Genomic DNA, 16,665 nt, shown 5'->3' on the forward strand with positions numbered 1-16,665 from the left:
AAAATTTTTGCCCTAGTATTTTGAGAAGTCTCATACAAAATTCTTTACTAAATTTTTTTTGCATTGGCTTCTGACCTCTATCACCTAAGTTTGCTACTTATAAAAGCTAATCCTTGATTGCATTTTAGATGATAGTGGTGTCCAGATTTGATCCTACTACATCCTTGGTTTGAAACTTACATGATTGGCTATATTCTAGGATAAAAATATTAGCTTGGCTTCTTAGATGGAAATTTGATTTCATAGATTGTTCACTTGTCAAACCTGTTTATCCTACCTCGTTGGCTATTTGCTATTGGGCTTCTTTCCTAGCTCCCAACTCAAGTCACTAATGTCATAAGATTCTTGGACACTTTTGACAAGCTATTACCATTGCTATATTTATTGAAAAGTTAACATCTTGAATTTAAAAATTTTTGATTCCAATTGCTTTGTGTTATTAAGCTAAAAAAATTCTATTGCATGCCAATTACAACTAGGCTACAATTTGGTCAAGGAGGTGATCCTTCATTTTTCTTTGAACAATTAGCTTCTCTAACTAGGCATATCCACATAAGAAATTTTTTGAGGGTGAACCTATTTTTAACAAGGTTGAGGAAGACAAGTTTTCCACTCGATACAACCCTATTAGTCACTTTGGTAGTTCTTTTGATACCTTGCTTGATACTCCTAGATCTGAAAATATGTCTTTCACCATGAATTAAGAAGAGAGATTCTGCCACTTAGATGAGTTCTTTCATATTAGGAGAGAAGAAATTGAAAAAGGAAAAAAGATAACTTAAGATGAACAAGCTAGGCTAGAACAAGAGAGACTTGAACAAGCTAGGCACATAGCCTTTAGGATAGCTACACATGTTCATGAAGGAAATGATGCTCATAACAAAAAAACTAAAGGCTTTTGGAATACTTACACATATACCTTTTAGAACCAAAATGCTAATGCTATCTTTAACACCCCTTTACAAACCATGCACATTTTGGAAACAAAGGTAATAATACCCGCCAAGAACTCCAAAATTGAATGTTTATGGATATGCATCATCACCTAGACACTCACAATCTTCACATCATGAGAGTGAAGTGGAAAATAAAGTTACTAGTGAAGACCTTATTAGGTTCTTGTAGGACTAGAAAATAGTTTAAAACCTAGCATATTATGAGAAACCACAAACTTAACCAAAAAATGCTAAACCATTATAATCTACAATGAAAATCAATGAAATTAAAGGAATTAAAACAAGTAAAACCCCCTTTTCAATTGTAGTTCTCATGCCCTTCTTTCTTCTCCATTATTGATGTAGCTCCAATTGCCTATAGTGCATACACAATTGAAAGAAAAAGGCTAGTGATAATGTGATGAGATGAATGCTATTGAGAATACTAAAAGTAGATCATTTTAAATATTATGAATAAGGGTATACAATTGTCAAAATATTCTTGAATGGTAATCAAATTAACCAAAAGCTTGGAATTAGTGAAATGATAAAATGGAACATGTTGGTATGAAAATGTGATTAAAAAATATACGTGAACCATTTTTGAGCATCTATAGTTCCAACAAGATGAACATCTACAAAGACTCATGATCAAGACATTACAACAAAATGGGGTTCAATATTTTGCATACATGACAAGTAGAGGTTGGAGAATATGCCATGACTATGCCCAATAAATTATTCAAAAGAGAGAACCAATCGAAAGTGAACTCATAAAGAAAGAAGTCCAAGAGTTACAAAACCAACTTGCACGAATGCAAATGGAAAAGTAAAAATCTAAAACCTCATTTTTTGAGACCATATTTCTCTTCCTTTTGAAAAAAGTCTTTACATAATGTCATTTCCAAGGGATATAAAGGTTCCTAAATAGGAAAAATATGATGTTAATGGTGACCCACATGATCATGTTAGACAATTTTATGATTTTAGCATGGATTTTATACATGAAGACACATATCTCATGAGGATATTTCCTAGAAGCTTGAATGGATAAGCCATGGATTAGCTCACTAAACTCTCCCCTCCTCTTTAGAAATTTGATGAAATTGCACAAAGGTTTATCAAACATTACTCATACAATCTACAAAACCTTGTTACCATGCTATACCTATACAATATCAAGTAAAAACAAGGGGAACCTTTTGTCACATCATTAAAAACATGGAGGAGATTACACTCTAGGTACCCCCAGTAAAACCATGAGAATGAGAAGATTGACATCTTTATTAACACTCTTGTACCTGAGCTATACCATAATCTTAGCAAATACATGTTCACCACATTAAATGACATGATTGAGAGTGCTTAACCTATTGAAGATATTACTATCAAGAACAGGGATATAGACCTAAATAAAGATAAAAATGAAAATGGGAGTGGTAAGGAAAATATGTTTTTGGGAATAAGAATAAGTATGTTTTTAATAATGGTGTTGTTGATGCACCTAAGACCAAGGAACATTTTTTCAACTTGGCTAATGCTATCTTTCTAGCAAACAACAAGAGGCTACAAGGACAAATAAATCCAACAAGTCCCAAACCTATGACAAGCTTAAGTTAAAAAAATCTTCTAAACCTAAGCATAACTTCACTCCATTGGATGATTCATATGATATTATCTAAAAGAAATTTCTTGCTAATAAGCTTGTTATGTTTCCCAATAACTCAAGGCCCTATGATCTCATTATCAAGCCTGTTTGGTGGAGAGATGATCATTTTTACAACTACCATAGAAACAAGGATCATAACATAGATAATTATACTAAACTCAAGGATTTTAGACAAGATCTCATTGACAAAAGGAAATTTTCCATTGGTGGGTTGGTTAAGAACTTTGATCATAAAGATTTAAAGGACTCTATTCCAAAATATGAGAAAGGAGAAACTTCAAAAGAAAACAAGAAAAACATTGATGCAAAAATCAATTATACATACACCAACACCGAAAATGTCATGAACATGCTTGAACCTAATGAGGAGAGTGTTTATATGATGGGGCCTAAATTTAAAGAGGAATTTGACTATGATATTGATGATGAAAGGTCTAAAGTGATTTCGATAACTCTTGATTCCTATAAATGCTATTATAATAATAGACCTATGGCTTCACTTAGGGTTGTAGATTCCTCTTCCTCCTATGGTGAAAGATTAAATGCTATTACTAGGGGACAATCCAAACTTTTTCTTAAGCTGAAATGTTTGTGATCAAATAGAGGAGGTGAATTTATTTCCAATAAGTTCAATGAATTCTACATTAAAAAAAGAATTAAGAGACAAGTATTAGCCCCTAGTACACCTTGATAGAATGGTATAGCTAGAAGAAGGAACATATCTATCATGGATTGTGCAAGAACCTTAATGATAGAAAAAAGTGTTGCAATCAAATACTAGAAGGAAGAAATCAGTACTGTAGTGCATACCTTGAATAGAATATAGTTGAAGAAAAACTCAAATCAAACTCCTTATGAACTATGGTATGGCTGCAAGACTAATGTAAGTTACTTGAAAGTATTTGGTAGAAAATGCTATATCTTGAAGAAATCTAGGAAAGGTAAATTTGATGTCAAAGATGATGACAACATATTCCTAAGATACTCCTACAGAAGTAAAACATACAAGTGTTTGAATCTAACTACCCATAAGATGATAGAAAGTGTACATGTGAGAATTGATGAATTTGCAAAAAAGAGTGAAGAAGAAAGCAACAGAGAACCTAAGGATTATAAAAAGTTTATTTACTATGAACTTGATACATTGGAAAATCTATTTGGAAGTTAGGAGGCCCCACCTCCCAAGTCCCCAAAATATCCAAAAGCTACCAAGTTACAACCAATGCAACCTGAGTCATAGTCTAAAGGACCCAAGTCATAGTCAAAAGCTACCAAACTAGTGCCTAAACAAACTGAGTCAGATGGACTTGAGTCACAGATAGTGGGACCTAAGATTGATATAGAAGATCATGAAGAGGTTAATGGAGCATGTTCTAAATCCAAAGTACATATGTTAGCAAGATATGTTAGAAGGAACCATGCACTTGATTAGATCATTAGAGACAATTCATATGGAACAATGACAAGAAACAAATTGAAAGGTACATGTTTGCTTGCTGAATTTGAACCCAGAACTGTTAAAGATGCTTTGGATAATGAAAGTTGGCTTGGAGATGTGAATGAAAAAATATAATAGATAGAGAAAAATAAGACTTGGACTCTTGTTCCCAGACCTAAGGATAAAAATATAATTGGCACAAAGTGGGTATTCAGAAATAAGCTAAATGAAGATGGAAAAGTAAGAAACAAAAAAAAGTTAGTTTGTAAAGGTTATTCTCAAGAAAAAGGTATTGATTATGGTGAGAATTTTTCTCCCATTGTAAGATTATAAGGTGTTATAACTTTACTAGCATATGTAGCACACAAAGGATTTAAATTTTATCAAATGGATGTAAAATCTGCATTCTTGAATAGAGTTCTTGATGAGGAAGTCTACATAGAACAACCTAAAGGTTTTGTAGATCCTAGCAAAAGAGATATGGTCTAAAAATTACACAAAGCATTGTATGGTCTCAAGCAAGCTCCCAGAGCCTGGCATGAAAGAATTCATAACTACTTGATAAAGATTGGTTTTCAAAGAACAAATGATAATAACAGTCTATATATCAAAGAAGGACTAGACAAGAAGATTGTGTTGGAAGAAATCTTTGTGGATGAAACTTTATTTATAGGAAATTATGACTTATGCAAGGCATTTTTAGAAGAGATGAGTAAAGAATTTGAGATGTCCATGTTTGGAGAGATAAAATTCTTTGTTGGACTACAGATCCAATAGAATAAATATGTCACCTATATTACTTAATCCAAATATATCAAGTGGATATTGAAGAAGTTTGGAATGGAAGATTAAAAACTTGTTGGAGAACCTATGTCTACTCGACATAAGCTTTCCAAAAATGATGATTCTGAAGAGGTAGAATAAACCACATACAGATTAAGGATTGAACTATTGCATTAGCAGTTGGTATGATGGAAAGATTCTTAGAAAATCCCAAAGAAAATCATATGATGACAATCAAGAGAATCATGAGATATCTAAAAGGTACTACCGAGATCACTTGGTTGTCAAAGGAAAGTTTGCAGAAGTTGAGTGTTAATTGAGCTCACTTGATTATTGAAGAAAATGTTGGATGGAACTAATGTTAACTGAGCTCACTTGTTTACCAAAGGAACTTTGTAAATATGCAGTGTTAACTGAGTTCACTTAGTTAACATACGAAAATCATTTATGAGTTAGTGTCTACCAAGTAGGGCCACCTAACAAAGGATTTTTTTATTTTGGCATATTGAATTCAATTAATTTAGTTTGTTGGTTCTATCTAATTGAAGAGATGAATATTAAGTATTCAAAGCTGTATAAAAGTCGACTTGACAATGAGTAAGATATAAATATAAGGTCAAGTTGAGGATTGAGAGTGGAACATAATAGAAGATTTAATGATGCTTAGAGGAAGAAAATTAGAAGGATAAGAAGAATATCCTTGTTGAGCTACAAAGATACATTCAATTAGGCAATTTAGTTGCATCAAAAATCAGGTAATCTCATTGTTACTTTCTAACCATTGTAGTAGTGATCTAAATCTCTTAATAGAGTTGGCTTAACAACTATTTGTAAATCCTCTAACAAGGTGGCATTTCTATTTGAAGTGTCTAAAGACCTCTAACAAGGAAACTCCTAATAGGGTGATTAAATCCTCTAATAGGGTCACATCAAATAGTGTGTTTTGTAACCTTTAACAAGGTTGGCTCCTAATAGGGCTCACTTCAGAAGAGTGAAAATTAGTAACTAGTTGCAATTGGTGGTTTTTCCCAAATTGGGTTTTCATGTTAAATCTTGGTGTCACTTGTATTCATGCTATTTATTTGATGTATATATAACTAAATTAATCTTAAAGTTAATCAAATTAAGTTTAGTATATTTAGTTATTGTTGAGTTATAATATTTGCTAGAGTAAACTGAGTGCATTTGTATTTTTTGAGTTACAATAGAATATTTTTTAATCAGAATTTTGATTTGTATTGACATCTAAAGGATATAAGATTTATTTTTGTACTAACTAATTCACTCCTCCCCTCTCAGTTACTCCTCTTATATTTCCATCACTAAGTCCATATTTGAGTAAAAGAACATGTCCCCTTTTAATTAAATAAAAGAGACCCCATTCCCACATATTCTTAAGTTGTACACATAAGTCATTTCTCCTATTTTCAAATTAAAAGAAAAAGACTATTCTATATGGAAAAGTCAACTCATTTTGATTGGAGGAGACAAATGTGCACATGGATCATGTCAAAATTCAATCCCCACCCTTGATCATTCATCTCTTGATCTTGATCTCAATCATCTGTACATATTTGAAAGGCATAGGTCTCTCCTCATCTAAGGATTCCAAATTTTGAGCTATTGTTATGCTCCAAGTTTTTTGATAGGCATACTTGGAGCATTTTTTGGAGAACTTCTATCTTCTATCTTCATAGTCTTGCATACTCATACTAGTTTCGTTAATTTTGCATTAGCTTAGTCTTCCTTTTTGAAATAACATAACTCACTTAGTTATTTATTATGGTTGTAACACTCTCATATTATTAGCTTAGTTGCCTCTTTACACTTCATCTTAGTATAGTATCATTTTCATTGCATCTTTGGAGAGTTATTTGGCACTAACACTCTTTCTCTTGTCTAAAGAATATCCCATTTCATGGTTTATTAGCAAGGGTTGCATCTCTAAGGCTCAATTGAGAGCCATCTTCATGCTTATGCATATGTCTTTGCACTCCATAACTAGGGAGCTCTATGCCATAATTCAAGCTTTCCAATCCATGGAATATCTTGGATAGAAGGGTTTAGAGAAGTGTACTTTCTTAGTGTACATTTTTGGTGCCCACCATGGGGCATAACATTTCTATTTTAATCTTTTTGTTTGCATTTATTCGTGCATTTTGACTTGCCATTTTGTACTTAAAAAAAAAATTCAGATAAGATTATCATGCAATGTTTTCTCAGCATCGTACGATAGTTCTTCCTACTTCAATGTGAGACTTTACCCCTTTTACCAACTATCACACTATAGTTGTAAAATTTGTCGCATGGGCATTATACATAGTATCACACAAAGAAGAAGTATTACTTGTGCATACAAAGAATTATTGTATGATACTCTGTCAACAAAAAGTATCACCCTATTTGGAGTTGATTCTTATTTGGGTTATTTGATCAAATTTTGAGTTTTTAACATTCTATTTTCAAATTTCTTAAGTCTATTCACTTTTTAACAAAGGTTTTCTACAGTTTTTATCTTATTTTTTGGATAACCCCTTGATGGACTAATGCATTTTTTTTGTAGGGTTTCCTAAAAATTTCTTGCAAATTTCTATAAAATAATGTATGACAAAAACCTTGTGCCAAAAGGGCTACTAACTCTTGTTTGCAGGGTTGCCCAAAGAAAAAATAAATAAACAAGTGTTCTTTTGTTTATTTCATTTTATGTGTGGAAATATACTAGTTGTTTATTTTTTGTAGGCACATAAAAATTGTGAGTAGGGTCTTTTGGTGGTAGGAAAGTATGCTCCTCACCCTTGAGGTGAATCAAAAATATTGACCCACCCTTAGATCTTGAAAGTGAGTGGTATACTTTCCTTTTTAGTAGTTTTAATTAAGCTTCTTAGTGTGTTTGGGGGAAGCACTTGGGATAGGAGCGTAAGCTCTTCACCATTTGGGTGAATTAGAAATCTTGACCTCCAAGAGTGGATCCATTTTATTGCTATCTCCTAGAGAGATATTACCTTTAGAGGGTCTACTATTGGTGGAAAGATACCAATAGGAATGATCCAAAGTGGGAATGAGAAGAACCCAACTAACCCAACCCACTATAATAAAAAAACCCTTGACAAAGGCCAAAGCCTTAAGCGGGGGTGGGGGGTGGGGTAGCACTTGTCTGTACTTAATAGAACTAATTATGGGATTGGGACCATTAGGAAAATACTAAGAATTTTTTTTATTAAGGTACCTTTGTGGCCATGAGGTCGATTACCTACCACAAGGTAGGGTGTCCTATTCATATGTGGAAGAGGAGTGTTGTGAATATGACCCTTTCTAAACACTATAGAAATAGAAGCTACCTTATTTATCTACTCAACATCTTGGTGTAAGGATCAATCCCAGTGGACTACCTAGATCACTCCAATATTTTACACTTACCATCCATGTCCCTTTAGTTGTGCCAATGACACCTCCATGATAAAGTCAATATCTATTGTGGGCAACCACTTTGTGTGAGGCAAAGGGGCATCAAATATGGGTCAAGATGTTGAGTAATGAGTTGTGACCTTAGGTAGTTTTGCTTGGAATATTTTCTTGAATGTGACAAGGCTTTTGTAAATGTTCCCAAACATCAAACATGGCATTAACATTCATAGGATTTTTCTTTTGATATCCCAACTATTTGTGTTGACAAGGTTTCTTTGTTCGTTGTTCAATTGTTTGAGACATGTTCATTTCTCCTACTATTTTCAAACCATGGTGTTTACTACTACAAACTAAAGTTCTATTTTGTCACTAGTACATTCTATTCTGAGACATCCAAAAAGTCAAAGTGAAACATAGACATTTTAGGCATTAAGTTGCATTTTACATGGTTTATTGGCCCTTTATTACATGACCTCCTGAGAAATATTGTGTGATACATTGCACTTGAGAAAGTATCACCTGTCAATATAAAAATCTATCACACACTGGTTATAGGTTCTGTCACACCCTTTGTTTGAAAGTATTGCATGAACACAAAGTATTTCCTGACTATAGGAAGGATTGTCATACGATAATAGTTGTTGATCTTATGTTTGATGGCTTATTGAGAACCATCACCCAACTTCTGTTGCTTGCTAAATTGAGTCAAAATTGTGTCATATCTAATTTAGGGGTGTCATCACTTCATCCTACCCAAGTTTAGTATGAACTATTTATGTTTGGTGTTTTCCTAAGTTGAAAGGATGGATCCAATTTGTTGGATTTGAGCTAAAATGTTACTAATGACCACTTGTCAAAATTTGGTTACCTTACTATTCTAGCTACTTGCTATTGATCTTCTTGCTCAAATTTTTGGCTTGAGTCATTAGTTATATAAGTTCTTGAGTGTATTTGACAAGCCACTCACTTATTTTATCTTTGACAAGTGAACATTTTGACTATGTAAACTCTAAATGTGAAAAGCTTTATCTCATCTCATTAAACAAAGACATATTCTTACATGTCGGTTGTGTTGGAAATATAAGAGTGAGTAACTGAGAGGGGAGGGGTCAATCAATTACCACTAAAATAAATTCCAGATCCCTTAGATGTTAGCACAAAACATAAACACTACTAAAAAACACTATTGCTTAGAAAACACACAAGCACTCAGTTAATATTGATAATATGTTGTAACTCAGTAACCATTGAACTAATAATTTTAAAATGGAAAATTCTCAACTTGTAATATTTAATATATTATTTGTGATTAACCTTAATTAGCTTAGTTGCATACACATGAAAGAAATAACATGAACACAAGTGACAACAAGATTTAACATGGAAACCCAATTTGGGAAAAACCACCAATTGCAACTACTTACTAATTTTCACTCTTCTGAATTGAGCCTTGTTAGGATCCAACCCTATTGAAGGTTACAAAACACACTTTTAAGTGTGACCCTTTAAGAGGATTTAATCACCTTGTTAGGAGTCAACTTGTTAGAGGTCTTTAGACACTTCAATCTAGAAATGCCACCTTATTAGAGGATTTACAAATAACTATTAAGCCAAGTCTTTTAAGAGATTTAGATCATTGCTACAATGTTTAGAGAGTAACAATGAGATGACTTGATTTTTGATGCAAATGAATTACTAATGATAGATCTCAATTCTAGCTTGAATACTTGATCCTTCCTGGTTGAATGTATCTTTGCAACTCCTCAAAGCTATTCAACTTATCCATATAATTTGTTTTCTCTGAGCATCTTCTAGTCTTCCATATAATTTCTCACATTCAATCCTCAACTTGACCTTATACTTATATCATATCCATTTTAAAGTCAACTTGAATACTACTTAGAATAATTAATATTCATCTCCTCAGTTGGGTAGAACCAACAAACAAATCCATTGAACTCAATATGCCAAAATAAGAAAATCCTTTGTTAACCAACCTTTCTTGGTAGACACTAACTTAGTAATGATTTTCCTATGTTATCCAAGTGAACTTGGTTAACATTTTATCTTCACAAAGTTCCTTTGGTAATCAAGTGAGCTCAGTTAACACTAGTTCCATCCAACTTTCCTTTATTACTTGAGTAAGCTTGGTTAACACTCAACTTTTGTGAACTTTTCTTCAACACCTTAGTGAACTCAATAGTCACTATTATATGAACTTGGAAAACATTGGAATTCTTGGTAGACACAAAAAACTCTCTTCATCATTTGAGTGAGCTCAACATATACTTTCTTGTAAAGATATGACATTTTGTGTAACATCAAAGATAATATACAATTAACCAATTGTTTTCAATAGGTTGTGAGTAGGTTCCAAGTTGATCAAGGAAGTCATCCCTCATTTACTTTTGAACAATTGATAACTCCAACTAGATATTCTTATAGGAAATCCTATGAAGAAGAACCCATCCCTTATAGGTTAGGAGAGGCCAATACTTCACACAATCCACTTTATAGCTTTGATAAATTCTTTGATACTCCCTTTGACACCCGTAGGGTTGAAGACAATATTTCACTCACCATACATGCTGAAGAGAGGAATCACCTCCCTAGAGGCACTATTTGCACAAAAGGAGGAACACACACATTTACATATAGGGAAAAGTTAGAAGAAGCTAGATGCATGGCTTCTAGAGAGACGTCTCATCAATATACCAAGACTAACACTCATGCACATAACTTTGAGTGTATACATTCTCATGGTAGCTAGAACAAACCTTTCATCGATGACCCATATGTTGGAAATAATGGAAATAATACACCACCAGGGTCTCCAAAAATACACACAAAAGCATGTCCCTCACCACCTAGATACTCACAATCAAATCACGAAAGTGAAGTGGATGAAGAAATCACTAGGGAAGACCTCATGATGTTCCAACAAGATGAAATCCTTCAAAAACTAATGCTCAAGGCCTTAGAAAAAAATGACAACCAATACTTCCAATATAATGGAAACTTCCCCATGACTATGATATTCAAAGGATCATACAAAAGAGAGAACTCAATGAGGCCAAAATCTTGAGGAAAGATATGCAAGAGCTCAAAAAAAAAGTTGCTCAGCTACAAGTATCTAAAGAGCAACTTAAAAATTATTTTTTTGACTATTTATATGCTCTTCCATTCATTAGGAGTCTCTACATGGTCCCATTTACTAGGGATATAGTGGTTCCCAAATATGATAAATATGATGGAAATTGTGATCCCCATGATCATGTATGACACTTATATTATATTAGCAAGGATTTTATGCACAAAGACACTTATATCATGAGGTTGTTTCCTAGAAGCTTGAGGGGACAAGCTATGGAATGGTTCAATAAATTTTCACCCCCCTCAAGTCATTTGATGAGCTTTAAAAATGATTCATCTAGAAATATTCCTATAATATTCAACATCCTATCACTATGTTGGACCTGTACAATATCAAACAAAAATAGGGTAAACCCTTTGTTACATACCTACAACACTGGAGATCATTACACTCTAGGTGCCCTCAACAAATTCTTGAAATTGGGAAAATTTACTTCTTTGTCTACAAGATTGTACCTGAGCTATTTTATGATCTTAGAAAACAATTATTCACATCCTTCAATGACATGGTTTAGAGTGCTTACCACATTGAGGATTTTTTTCATCAAGAAGGGTGACATCATGCTCAACAAAGACAAGAATGAAAAAAGAAATGGAAAGGATAAAGGAAAGACTTGGAACAAGAATACATAGGTAGTCAATGATGGAGTTGTAGATGCTCTTAAGACAAAAGATCCAAACTTCCATTTGTCTAGTGCTATTTATGCTACTAAACAACAAGAGACTTCAAAGTCTAAATCCTTTGACAAGACTAAGAAGTTTTCTAAGCCAAAACATGTCTATAAAATGATGGTTTAATAATATGAGGTAGTTTTAAAGACCTTTCTTTCTAACAAGCTTATCACATTACCTAATAATTCTTAACTCTATGACCATGCGTCAAGCCTATTTGGTGGAGAAATGATCACTTTTGCAACTATCATAAGAGTAAGTTACACACCATTGATAATTGTTACAAGCTTAAGGATGTCATCCAAGACCTCATTGATGGAGGCAAGCTTGTTATAGATGGCTTAGTCAAGAATTCTGATCACAAAGCCTTTTAGAAACCATTACCCAAGTACACAAAAGGGGAGTCATCTCACACTAACAAGAAGAATCATGATACTAAGATCAACTATACTTACACTAACACCAAAAATATCATCAAAATGTTGGAACCCATTGAAAGCATCTACATTATGGGTCCTAAATTTGACAAGGAACCAAACTATGAAAATCCTAAACTAGTCTTGAGAACACAAAACTTGCAGCAAAACTATAGGGACCCTAGGCGATGGGTGACCCTTAAGGTGGAAGAATCTTTCTCTTCACATGGTGAGATGCTAAACACTATCACTTGGGGATAATCTAAGGTTGTCATCAAAGTAGAAAATGATCCCAAGAATGATTCATCCTCTAAATAGATATTTTCACTAGCTATATCAAGTTATGACCTTGTGAGTCAACTGCAATGAACCCTTGCATAAATTTCTATCTTTGAGTTGCTAGAGTTGTCTCCTTTGCATAAGGAGATCCCTGAAAAAGGCTTTAAAAATAGCCAATGTTCCCACATATATTGACACTAAGAGGTTCCAAGCTATGGTCAACCACATCTCCTCACCTCATCATCTCACTTTTTCCAAATATGTTGAAAAGTCTCTTAGTTAGTCAAACAACCTAACCCTCCATATTGAAGTCCAAATCTTTAGCACTTGAGTTCACCAAGTCCTAATAGACAACGATGTTGGGCTAAACATTATCTCTTTCAATGTAATCCAAGAAATTGGAATTTCTAAATTTTCCATTGATCCTAGACAAATAATAACTACTATCAAGGCATATGATGAAGTTGAACAATCTTCTAAAGGCTTAACTATGCTACCTATCCATGTGGGTTTTGTAGAGAAAGATGTGGTCTTTCAAGTCCTAGATATTCCACTTGCATATAATATCTTTTTGGGAAGACCATGGATCCACAAAATAAAAGTTGTGTCATTGACATATCATCAATACATAAAATTCTCATTCAAGGACACATAAATTGCCATTCTGGGGGATAACTCCATGTCCATTAACATGTTTACTACTACAAAAGTGCTAGTACCACATAATCTCTCTTCTTGTGAGATCAAAACATCCTTTATAGAATGAAAACATAAACTAAAAATGATGAGCATTGGTATGGGAGAGTACACTTTAGACTCTATTGTTGCATTTCCAATTTCTCCACGATCTTATGAGAAACCTTCTAAGAAAATGAAGCCCTCAAATTCTACATTGACTATCCTTGGGACCTTTGTCCTATCATCCATTCCTCTAGAAGCAGAGAAGGAAGACCAAGTTTTAAGGGATTGGATCTATAGATAAGAAGAGGATGTTGAGGAAGTTAGTGTTACTACTCCTATTTCTCCCAAATGATATGTGAAAGGCTATCAGTTTTTTAAAAACATGAGTTATCATGGTCAAGGATCCATGAATGGTGAGAAAAAGGCTCTTATGGAACCCCTAAGTCACACTAAGGAATGAAAAAGAAAGGATACTACTGGCCTAGGCTTTGGGGTATATGATGACTTGCCGAGGCTTGGTAGAAATGCCCCTATGGCTAGTGAATTAGAAGATGATGATCGAACCTTTTCTACCCCCATTACACAACAAGAAGACTTCATTTCCTCTACCTTCTCTCTTTGGGGAGAAGAACCAATGATTACCAATAATGATGCTAAATCCTCTACCTCTAGACAACATGAATCCAATGAATCCGATAGTGAAGATTCTAAGAATGGTCGAATAAGATAAAATATTGCTCATCTACTAGCCCAAAATCAGAGTACCAATTCTTGTGACTATGAATTGGAATCTCTTTTAGATACCTCTTGTGAATTAGGAGTGGATATAATACATGCCAATGTCACCCAACCCAACACAGTTGATGAGTCTAGTGTAGGGTCCAATGAGTTAAGCTTACAATTTTTTTTAGTGGGTCACACACTAATCTCTCTAGACCTCTTGATTTAGATTCATTTGGATTTCTCTATAGGCTCAAATTCTCTTGTCACCAGAGATGATTCCTTTCATGTCAAAAATCTTGAAACTTCCACCCCCCTTTCACTTATACAACTCAATCTCATAGATTGGTCTATTCAACACCAAAGACTAGAGCTACAATCCTTCCAAAATGATTATGAGATCACCTATTATCTAAATGCTATTGAGCATGTAGTGTCTTCCACGAGCAAACCAATGAATAACATTATAGAGATGGATATCAAGTACCTTAGTCATAAAATAAAGAGACAATTGAAAAACAAGCATTCAAATGGAAAAAACCACTTTGTGGCATTATCTGAACCTAAAAATAGTAAACATAAAGATGTATCTGAGGGTGGAAACCTCTTCAAGGTGCCCGAGGATGAGGTACTTAGTATTCTCCCAAGGTGTTTTCAAGATAGGTCATTAGTTTTGATAGAACCGATGCAACCAATAAATCTAGGTACTAAGAAGTTACCCAAGATAATACATGTGACTCAATCCTTATCAAAATAAGAGAAAGAAAAATTTATTGAGTTCTTTAAGGAAATTAAGATCAATCTTGCATGGGCTTATCCTGATATGCCTAGTCTAGGTACAAAACTCATCAAGCACCATATCTCTATAGCTCCTGGCATCAAACTAGTCAAACAAAAGATGAGGAAAATGCACCCTCATGTGGCATTATTAGTTAAAGTTGAGCTCAAGAAATTATGAGGTGCCAACTTCATTCACGCTATTGACTATGTAGAATGGATCTCCAATATTGTTCTAATTTCAAAACACAAAAAATCCATCCATGTATGCACTAATTTTAGGGATCTCAATAAAGCATGCCCAAAGGATTAGTTTCCACTACCTAACATTGACATGATAGTGGACATGACTATGGTGAAATGTACTCCCTAATGGATGGTTTCTCCAATTATAATAAAATTAAGATAGCTCCAAAAGACCAAGAAAAAATAGCTTTTACTTGTGCATGGGGAACCTTCTACTAGAATGTAATGCCATTTGGGCTTAAAAATGCCAATGCTACCTATCAATGAGACATGATCACTATCTTTCATGATATGATGCACAAAAATATGGAAGATTATGTTGATGAGAATTTGAAAAAATCTAAACAAAGAAGCACTCACTTGTCAAAGATGAGTTTGATACTAGACCATATGGAACAATTTCAATTTTGGATCAATCCAAAGAAATGTGCTTTTGGCATCACATCGAGAAAATTGCTAGGGTACATCATTTCAGCTAAGGGCATGGAGGTAAATCTTGAAAAGGTATAAGCTATCATGGACATGCCACCTCCTAGAAATATTAGTCAACTAAGGAGTCTGCAAGGATTTCTTTAGCCAATCTGGAGGTTTATCTCCCAACTTGTTGATAGGTTATAACCTTTCAATAAGAATTTGCATAAGGGTGCTGCCAATATCTTGAATGAATAATATGAGAAAATATTGTCTCAAATCAAGGAATATCTAGAAAATCCTCCTATTCTATTCCTCAGAGTCAAGGGAAACCTTTGATCCTTTGTATCTTAGCTACATCAAATTGACGAGGAGCTTTATTGGAATGACAAGATGAAAATGGGAAAGAAAGTGTCATTTATTATATTAGACACACCTTGGTGCCCTATGAGCTTAACTATAACATTATTGAAAAGAGTTGCTTAGCAGTAGTGTTTACATCAAAAAAACTTAGATATTATATGCTTGCACATACTATGAAACTGGTTGCCAAGATAGACCCTTTAAAATACCTCTTACAGATCGACTTGCCAAATAAGTGACAATTCTTTTAGAATTTGACATTTAGTATGTTGAACATAAAGCTATTAAAGGACAAGAAATTTATGATCAAATGACTAATTTTCCAATTATAGATAATATTCTAATGCATATTGACTTTCTAGATTCATTGGAAGGACATTGAACATCTTCTTTGATGGCTTACACACTCAAAATGAAGCTGGCACTGGGATTTTATTTGTCACGCCTCATGGCTACACAATCCAAAAGTCTTACAAATTATTATTTCCATGCACTAACAACATAGCTGAGTATGAGGCTTTGACTAATGGGATTAAACTGGCTCTTGAATAGAGGACCATAGAATTGCATATCTATGGAGACTCCCAACTTGTCATTTGTAGTGCCTACCCTAGTTTACTTTTCATGTTATATTTCAAAATTATTTTAGGCCAACTTTATCATTACATTTTATGATTTTGTGGTACCCAATTACCTGATTTGATTGGATGTTATTTT

Source organism: Cupressus sempervirens, chromosome 7, assembly GCF_028749045.1.
Source record: "Cupressus sempervirens isolate cs-2001-9-10 chromosome 7, ASM2874904v1, whole genome shotgun sequence".
Classification (NCBI taxonomy): Eukaryota; Viridiplantae; Streptophyta; class Pinopsida; order Cupressales; family Cupressaceae; genus Cupressus; species Cupressus sempervirens.